The sequence below is a fragment of the Phasianus colchicus genome, chromosome 15 (genome assembly GCF_987193195.1).
Source record: "Phasianus colchicus chromosome 15, bPhaCol1.hap1.1, whole genome shotgun sequence".
Taxonomy (NCBI): domain Eukaryota; kingdom Metazoa; phylum Chordata; class Aves; order Galliformes; family Phasianidae; genus Phasianus; species Phasianus colchicus.
The window spans coordinates 3,227,160-3,236,001 of record NC_143450.1 but is presented as its reverse complement, the minus strand read 5'-3'; positions in this window follow the sequence as shown (position 1 = coordinate 3,236,001).

The following is an 8,842-nucleotide window of genomic DNA, read 5'->3' as shown; positions in this document are numbered from 1 at the left end:
CAATCAGCTCAGATTGAAAAGGGAGGGGGGGGGGGGGGGGAGAAGAGCTGGAGTTTATATAGAGCTGGGGTCCCAGGTGAGGCTGCTCCGGGCAATTAGAATCAACAGCACAGCCATGATAAGGCACCTGTTTTCTGGTTTAGAGCAATCTTTATGATCTGTGTGTCCTATCTCTGTGGGTGCTGCTGGGTGGGAGGGGGACTGAGGGCTTCCCTCCTTGGGGTTGGAGGAGCTTTGGGTGCAGCTATGGGTCCTGCAGTCACAGCCCAAGCTGTGTCTAAGCTCGGGCAGCTTTCTGCCAGGTCCCAAGCTGTGCTGAGCACTGCACTTTTTCTGGCAGACAGACCTGGCTATAGAAGGTAAGGCTGAACAGATTTCCTTTTGCTCGCTGACTTATGCAATGGATTTGCTCAAGAGTGAGGGAGCAAAGGTGGGGAATGTCTTTATCTGCTAATGATTCTGTGAATTATACATGCTTAGTATTCATGCATTTGAAGAAGAGGCAAACACAGCCGTTTTCTGTGGGATGACCTTTACCAGCAGCCAATACATTTACATTTAATTTAGAATTACAATTATTAGGTCAACTTGGGAGCAAGTGGAACTTACATTTATTGAGAGGAGAAGAAAAAATGGTCTTTCTGCTTTCATCCAGTTAAATGCTGCTTTTCTCTTGAAACACACTCAAGCTCAACCTCTAGCAATGTCCCACATGCGCTTTGACTGGCTGAAGCCCTGCCCAGTGGAGCTGCCAGCTCTGTACAGCATCACTAGAACCAACAGCTGGCTTTGGCACCACCAGGAGTCTATTGGAAGGCTTCCTGTGAGGGTGGCATCACCCCAGAAATGGGCAGGAGTTAGAGAATGAGGAAAGGGAAAGATTGCTTTGTGTCCCTTCTGCAAAAGTCCCTTATTTTTTTTTTTTTCCACTCTCCTCCCCCACTCCTGGCCTGCTAACATTGAGGAGCTGGGGATTTTCTAACTCTGGCCCTGGGGTGACCCCATGGGATGAGGAAGGAGCTTGGGTTGGATTGAACACCTAATCCATCCCATAATACTCAGTGAGGACCAGTAGCATCAGCCCAAGCTGGTGATGCCCATCAGGGAACACCTATCTCAGGGGAAGCCCTCATCCTTCCCATCTGTATCACTCTCAAGCAGAAAGGCACTGCTCGTCCTGAGAAGCCCCTCACTGGGAGCCTTTTGGTCCAAAGCAGCTTTTCATGGAATGATAGGATTGTTTGAGCTGGAAGGGACCTTTAAGGGTCACCCATTCCAACTCCCCTGCAATGGACAGGGACACCTACAGCTCAGTCAGGGTGCTCAGATCCCCATCCAGCCTGACTTTGAGGGTCTCCAGGTGACCCTGAACGCCTCCAGGACTCAGGTCGGTGTGGGTGAAGCCACTGGACTCTTCCCACTGCCCCAGTATTCCCAGAAGCCCTATCTGAGCACCCAGCCAGCCTCAATCCCTTTTGTAGTTGCAAGGAAGTTCACCTGGAGTTCATCAGGGCAACCTCTGTGCTGGGTTTTGGCTGTAATAATTCATGAATGTTGCTTCTTGACCGGGTTATGGCAATGGCTGCTGTGCACTGAGCGGTGCAAGTAGTGGGGCAGCACCACAGGAGGTGGCACCATTCCAGGGGAGGGGGTTCATGGCCACACGTCCCACCCGGTGGCTTCAGCTGGGGCAAGCCATCTGCCTGCAAAACATCAGGACCCTGGGGTGGGCTCATGACAAGAGCCCATCAATATTGCAGCACCCTGTGATCCCCAGCGTGCAGGTGGGAAGAATTAATTGCGTTTCAGCTGATGTTTAACGCATATAAAAGATGCAAAGCCTGCCTCTTGTATTCACTCCCAAGCTCTGCAGCGTGCCAGTGGGATCCGTTGCACTGTAGTTGGGTAATCACAAAGCAGCATGTGCGTCAACAAGCAATTTCTCATTGAAAGCACCGCGGGTGGGAGTGCAGGAGCTTTGCCTCCTGGGGTGCTGCATGGCACAGCTCAGCCCAGCACTCGGGGGCTTTCCCAAATGCTGCAGATGTTTGTGGAGTTCAACAGGCTGAAAGTGATGTCCTACCCTGGTGGGGAGAGGCAGCTGGCCCCAAAACACAGCACAGCCTTACGGGAGTGTGGTAATGTTCTGCTCCTTGTGCTGTCAGAAGTGCAGCGTGGAAATTAAGTCTGTGGTGTGACTGAAATGGTAAAGGGCTCTTCTCTTAAAAAAAATATATATATTATATATATTTATATTCCTATGGGTGGGTGCTCAGCTATCCTATTCCATCCTATGCTGTATGTGTGGATTTGGATGGATGGATGAGATTGGCACCCAGTTGTCACGCTCTGTCCTACCCTTTGTGGATGGATGGCAGTGGTACCCTGCTATTGTGTTCTGCCCTATTCTGTGTGTGGATGGCTGGATGGGATTGGTGTACCTAACTGCTCTCTGCTTGCACAGAAGCCCCCAGCCATGGGGATGTACTGAAGTATGAGCTGGGGCTGGCCAGGGATCACCCAGGGACACATCCCCCCATGGGGCCATCTCCTTTCATCCCAGCACAGTGGAAACAGCCATGGCTGTGTGAGAGGTGATCAAAGCCCCATCAGGAGAAGGGGTAGGAGGCTGCAGGCAGCACTGCTGTTTAACCAGCCTGCCTGGCAAAGATGCTCTCCTTTACTTTGGAATTTTGTCTTAAAATCCATCACCGTGCTGGGAAGGTTACTGAAGATATTTGACAATAATAAATGCATTAAAAATCCATCTTTACTCCTGAGATTGTCTCGTCAGTTCTGAGCATCCCCAGCACGATGAATGTTGCTCCACAGACCCCACGCTGCCAGCAGAAGCAGCCTATTTTCACATTTAGAGAGCAACCCAGTTCTATTAACCCTTGTGCACCATGGTGCTTGCAGTGCCCCTCCATCCTTGTGGGTGCTCGGTGCACAGTGTCAGGGTAGCCCAAGGATGTCCCCAAGGACTGCGTGCTATCCAGACCCACAGGATTCCTACATAATTGAGTGACCCTGGCTGGGATCCTCCTGTTTTTGGGAGCTCTCTGGGAGAAGTGATGTGCTCCACGTGCAGCAGAACAGGGGGCAGCAGGGGCTGTTGTACTGGGATTGGTCACAGTGTCATGCAATAACGCTGTTTTTGGGGGCCTGGAGGAGAGCAGAAGGCCATTTCCACACCTTGGGACTCATGGGGTATCACTGCCCCCAGTGTGGGTACAAGTTCATCTTCCTCTTCCAGCAGGATGCCAGAAGCTTGGGCTTTGCTTTGGTTTCAGGTCAGCCCTTCATGGCTGCTTGTCTCGCAGTGCCTCAGCTGAGTGGGGTGAAGGAACAGAGCTGCCCCAGCCCCTGGTGCTCTCAGAGGTTGGGTGCTGGCCCAGGTGGGCAGTGATGTGAATACATTTATTTTCCTGAATTCGCAGTGGAATTTTTCAGCCCTTTCCCGGAAGAGACCTCATCTCTGCTTCAAAAAGATAATTTACAGCCAAGAAACAATTCACCTCACCTTTGGGCTTGACTTTTCCCTTCTGCTCAGTCCGGCGAGCATCCTGAGTGACTTCATGGCATCTCCATGACTAATGCACTCTGAGGACACAGCACGTAGCACTGCGAGGGCAGCGGCTGCATGAGCTCTTTCCTTTTAGCCCGATGGATTTCCCCTTCCTACCTGGAGACCGTGAGCTTGTTGGCAATCCACATTAATGCTTTTGTCCTGTCTTTAGTCTGATAGCTGCACAGCAGATTAAGCAAAGCCAATCAGCTTCCAGTTACTAAGGGTAGAGGTGAGGATGTGTTCTTGCTCCTTCATTGTAAGCACAGCGCTCTCAGTAGAGGTTGAGAATCATGGAATCATCAAAGTTGGAAACAACCTTCCACGTCCCCAAGGCCAGCCACCACCTCCCTGCTGGGTCCTATCACCACTCTTCGGTGCCACGGCCCTGAAACAGCCCAGGGATGGGGTTCCTGCTCCCAGACTGCCATGTGAGGCCATTTTTTCAAAGGAATTTCCCAAAAATACCCATTGTAAGCACATGGAGGGTCTTACTGGGGCAGTGCTGGGGATCCCCACGGCTTTGGGACCCAAAGGGGCCGAGATGCAAACAGAGAGGGCAGGGGCACTGGGGCTGCCATGGTGTTTGCTTCCTATTGGGTCCCTTATTGAGTTGTCTCTTGCAATGCTTGCAGCAGCAAAATCTGCCACGGGCACGTTAAGGATTCTCCATGCAAAACTGCTAAGCTGAAGCCTCATTATTATCCTGCACAGTGATTATCTCTACTTGATGAAGTCTCGTATTTGCCCAATTTCAGATTGAAACCTTCCTCTTTTCAATTTGAGCTTAATTCATTTCTTGACTCCTGGTTACAGTGCAAGATATCACAAATGCTCCCGGCCTCTGCTGGCTCTGATTTATATCGTTAAGAATCATTTACTCGCAATTAAAACGAGCCTTCGGGGCTTTCACAAACAAGCTGGATTAGCTAACAGCAAAACATTTGCTTTTCATAAACAGTGACTGAGGGCTATGGAACGGGCTGGGAGGGGAGGGACCGGAGGGGACAATCCAGCTTTCCCCATCCCTCATATCCTGAGTGTGGGGACACACTGGGGACAGGGATGGAGCATCTCTGCTCCCTCCCCTTCCTCCTGCATAGACAGGAAGGAGCTGGGGGAATACGGGGTGCTCCCTGCATGCCCCCACCCCACTGTCCCATCTCTCAGCCCTCAGACTGCTCCAGACATACCCACAGGTGCAGCTCTGGGGATGTGGGACCCAACCACCGTGGAGATGTCACCCAGTGGCATGTTCTTAATGAAGATAATTAACAGTAGGATCGTGTAATTGGCAAAGCCTCCTGCTCTTGGCTGCTCTGCTGCAGCTGCTACTGACAAAACTCCATACCCAGAGCATCACTACAGTCATGAACATGTGAAGTTGGCCAAACGCTGAGGATTTAGGATTCAGTGCCCCAAATCCCAGCATCAATAGGCAGTAGGGCTGGCATTTCAATGAAGACAGCTGCTCCCAGAGCAGGGTCTGCAACAGGCTCCAAAAATAGGGGAGTGTAAACATACACAGAAACAATGCTGACCTGTTTGCAAAAGATTTTGTCTGTGCTGAAAACTGCAGAGAAGCTGCAATGGGATGCATTTCTGGAGGGAAATACTTCTGCTTTGGCCAAAGCCAGTGGTGCAGTGCTGCTCCCTGCACCCTCCCTGCTGCTGCTCCTATGAGTGCTTTGAGCATTTTTAGCAAAAAGTGTGGTCCTGTGCTTCCCAAAGCCTGTACAGGAGAGCTGCTCCCTTTCACAGGTGAGAGCAGTATTTCCCTGGTTCACAAACACACCAAAACTTGCAGCTGCACAAAGGGACACTACCTACAAACTGCTGAGCAAAGCTCACCTGTGCCACCAGCACAGTGCCTCCACGTCTCATTACAAAAGCAATTAAACTCATTCTCTCCCTTGGCTACTGAAGCTGGGAGACACTGTGAAGTTTTTACCTACAGTGTGCAGCTGGGAGAGCTTTGTTGTTTCTAAGTACATCGCTTCCATCATCTCTTTAAATGCAAAAACAGATTGCTGTTGGCACAGAGGTTGTGATGCTCAGCCATGAGTGCAGGTGCCCTGTGGTGAGGGCAGATCCAGCAATGCCCCATTGCCAGCACTACCCAGCAGCAGGAGCACTGGGATCAGATCAGCCCCAGGTGCTGCTCACTCATACCTGGTGGCCACCAGGTTGCAGCTCAAGCCTCTTTAGGGCTTTGGTAGCAGGACAGAAGCCTCAAAACCTGTGTCACAGGCAGTCATGTCTTCCTTAATTAAGAAGATGGAGGGTGCTGAGAAGCTGCTGGGAGCACAGCAGTGCTGCTCTCCCTCCAGACTGCAGAGCTGCAGGGAAGCACAGCAGGGAAGGACCACTGCCTGCCCTCCTGCTATAGGGATGAGCCACGTGAGCCTGCTGCTGTGGTGCCAGGGGTGCAGGGTAGGGACACAAGAGGTCCTGAGGTTCTCTTGCTTGGGGACCTGAGTGCTGTGGCTTCTTGTGCAATTGATTTGTGGCTTCTCGCAGAGCCTGGGGCTTCGCTGGTGTGGTTTAGCAGTGTTTTCCCAAGGGCTGCAGCCCAAGCAGTGAAATGCTAGATTTGCAATGATATTTTATGTTGTGAACAGTAATAAATCATAAAAGGCTTTTTTTTCCCCTGGGAAAATGTTTCAGCTGCTGGTACAGAGGGCTCCTGAGTGAATATCTGTGGCTGTGCCTCTCTCCATCTGCCAGGAGGGATGGGGGATCCTCCAGCCAGACCCTGACTGCCAGTTTGCCCCCAAAGCCAGGAGCAGGCAGCCCACACTTGCAGGTCTTATGCAAAATTTGTGTAGTTTTCTATAAATTTCGGTGCCCCATTGTGGCAGCCCATCCCTAGCTGTGCCCAGAGGTAGGAGGTGGTTCAGGGCATGATTAAGGATCATTGCCACCTGCAAGAGAGGGGCTGAAGGTTTGGGAACTGGTGCTCAGTACTGACAAAACTTTTCTTCTCCTCTGTGTGTCGAATCCTTTCTGGGAGGTTTGTGCTGGGTGAGATGGGGCTGAAGGCAGCCAACTGGGGGTACTGGGGATGTGCAGAGGTCTCCTCCTTGCCCACAGGCAACCGCAGCTAACAGCACTCAATGTCACAGGTGGCTTAAGTGATGACTTAAAAAGGTTCAAAGCATTAAAAATCCCCCAAAGGAGAATGGCTGCATGAGAAGAGGATGTAATCTCTGCTAGTAGAGCTTCTGCATTGGTTATGAGTACAGGGGACACAGGGCCCCCCCACACCTGCAGCCCGTGTGATTTCCACACCCTGGAGCCCTACAAGTGGGGTCTCCTTGACAGTGAAGGCAGTGTTTTGCCTCAGTGAGCTGCACTCAGAGATAGCTGCTGCCTCTGCAGGAGCTCTGAGCAGGACACCCATACCCTCCAGTCATCTGCTGTGTCTTCCTCCGCTGACATGCAGTATTTATTTGGTGACTGGATAATTTGAACCTATGGAGTTATTAATTATGACCTTAATCTGATCATTGCTTTGTTCCATTTTTAATTAGCTTAGTCAAACCAAAGTCATTTCGCTTGGTAATATACTTGCTTAAGTGCATGTCTGATTGCATATCCTTTTTATATCCATCTGAAGTGTGCAGGACTGGCTCGCTCCATCAGACTGCAGCCTGGGGCATGAACTCCCAGCAAACCTCAGGGAATAGAGAGGAGAGTTTTGCAGGCAGCGTGCTCTGCTTCTGAGCAGCTCACCATGCCTGGATAACAGGGGAGAAAGTGGGAATTTGGATCTCTGTGCCACCGGGAGATGGCCTCTATATTCGGCATGAACCGAGTGCAAGAAAAGCACTGCTTTATCTGAATGTGAGGTTTGGGGGAGCACAAACCCAGATGTTTCAGCAAGAGCAACGTTGCTGCTGCTGAGCACAGAGAACTCTGCTTATGCCTATTCCTGGTTCTCAGTTGGTGGAGCATTGCAAGCAGATGGAGGAATTGAAGTTATCTTCTCTCAAGGACTTTAGTGATGCTCATGGGTAGTTTTATCTCAGTATTTTGGAAGGAGAATGAAGCTGTGAGCAGAGGGCATGTGCTGGGCAGCCTTAACTGCTTCAGACCTGCCAGCATGGATGTCCCCAGCTGCACAGGACAGCTGGGTTGGAGGCTTGTGGCTTTGATGCTGACATCTGATGACTCATTTATGATCCTGGGGATGAGATTTCCTTAATCAGGGATCTTGCTGCATTCCCAGATTTCCTGGGCTACATGAGGCAAATTTGTGCCTTTGGTTCCTCTGGAAGAAGTGGATGCTGCTGCTACTTGGAAGTGCTGGTGCTGGAAGGCTGTTTTGCCCCATTTCTTCTACCCAAGTGCATCAGCAGCCCTTGCACATCCTTTTGTGACTGGCTTGGCAGCCAAGGATCGCAGCACGAGACCAGCACCTGCACAGGTTTGCTGGAATCGTGCTGTAATTGTGCCTTCTGCCTTTTTCTGACAGCAGAGGTGCTGGGATCATTAGGCACGAGAGCACTAATGAAACAGAACCAGTCCCTGCCATGTTTTCCACTTTCCCCCACTTTATTGCCTAATTCACAGCAGGGCAGTTCCACGTCCGTTCTCTTGGGATTGAATTTAAGCAGAACTGCACTTAATCACCTGTCTCATTAATCCCTAATATTCTGTGTGCAGACCTTGCTAACAGAGCTGTGCAGGAAGGCGGTGCTGAGCTGGTAAGGAATTAAACAGCTTTACCCTAATGAGAACCAAACCAGCAGTTCCCAAGCTGCCAAGGGCTGAAACCCAGGCTGTGCTGGAGAATGTGGCCCAGCATCTCCCAGTGGCCCAAGTGTCAGAAGGAAGGACCAACATGGAGCTAGAGCAAAGCAGTGCTCCCTACAGATGGAGCTGGATCACGTTCATGCCAACGCTTGCATTGGGCAGTTCTCATCCTGAACGTGGGTGTCACCACAAGGTGGTCACCACCACTTCCATACTATCTGAATTAAGTGTTTCCTTGGAGTTGCACTTCTTTCCCTGGAAAATGCAGTGGTGGGGCCAATCCCCATTCACTGCTGGGCATCTCCATCTTCCCCATGCCTGCCAGCCCCAGGATGCAGCAGGAGGGATGCGGCTGCAGAGGGAGCTGGGAGCATTGCCATGGTTACAGGCACTCTACTCCTCTTTGATATATATTTTTTTAAAACCACTGCTCAGATTGAAGCACTGCAAAGCAACTGAGTGCTGAGGTTTCAGATCCCTCCCTCCTCCCCCCAAGAAGTCCACATAGCTCAGGAT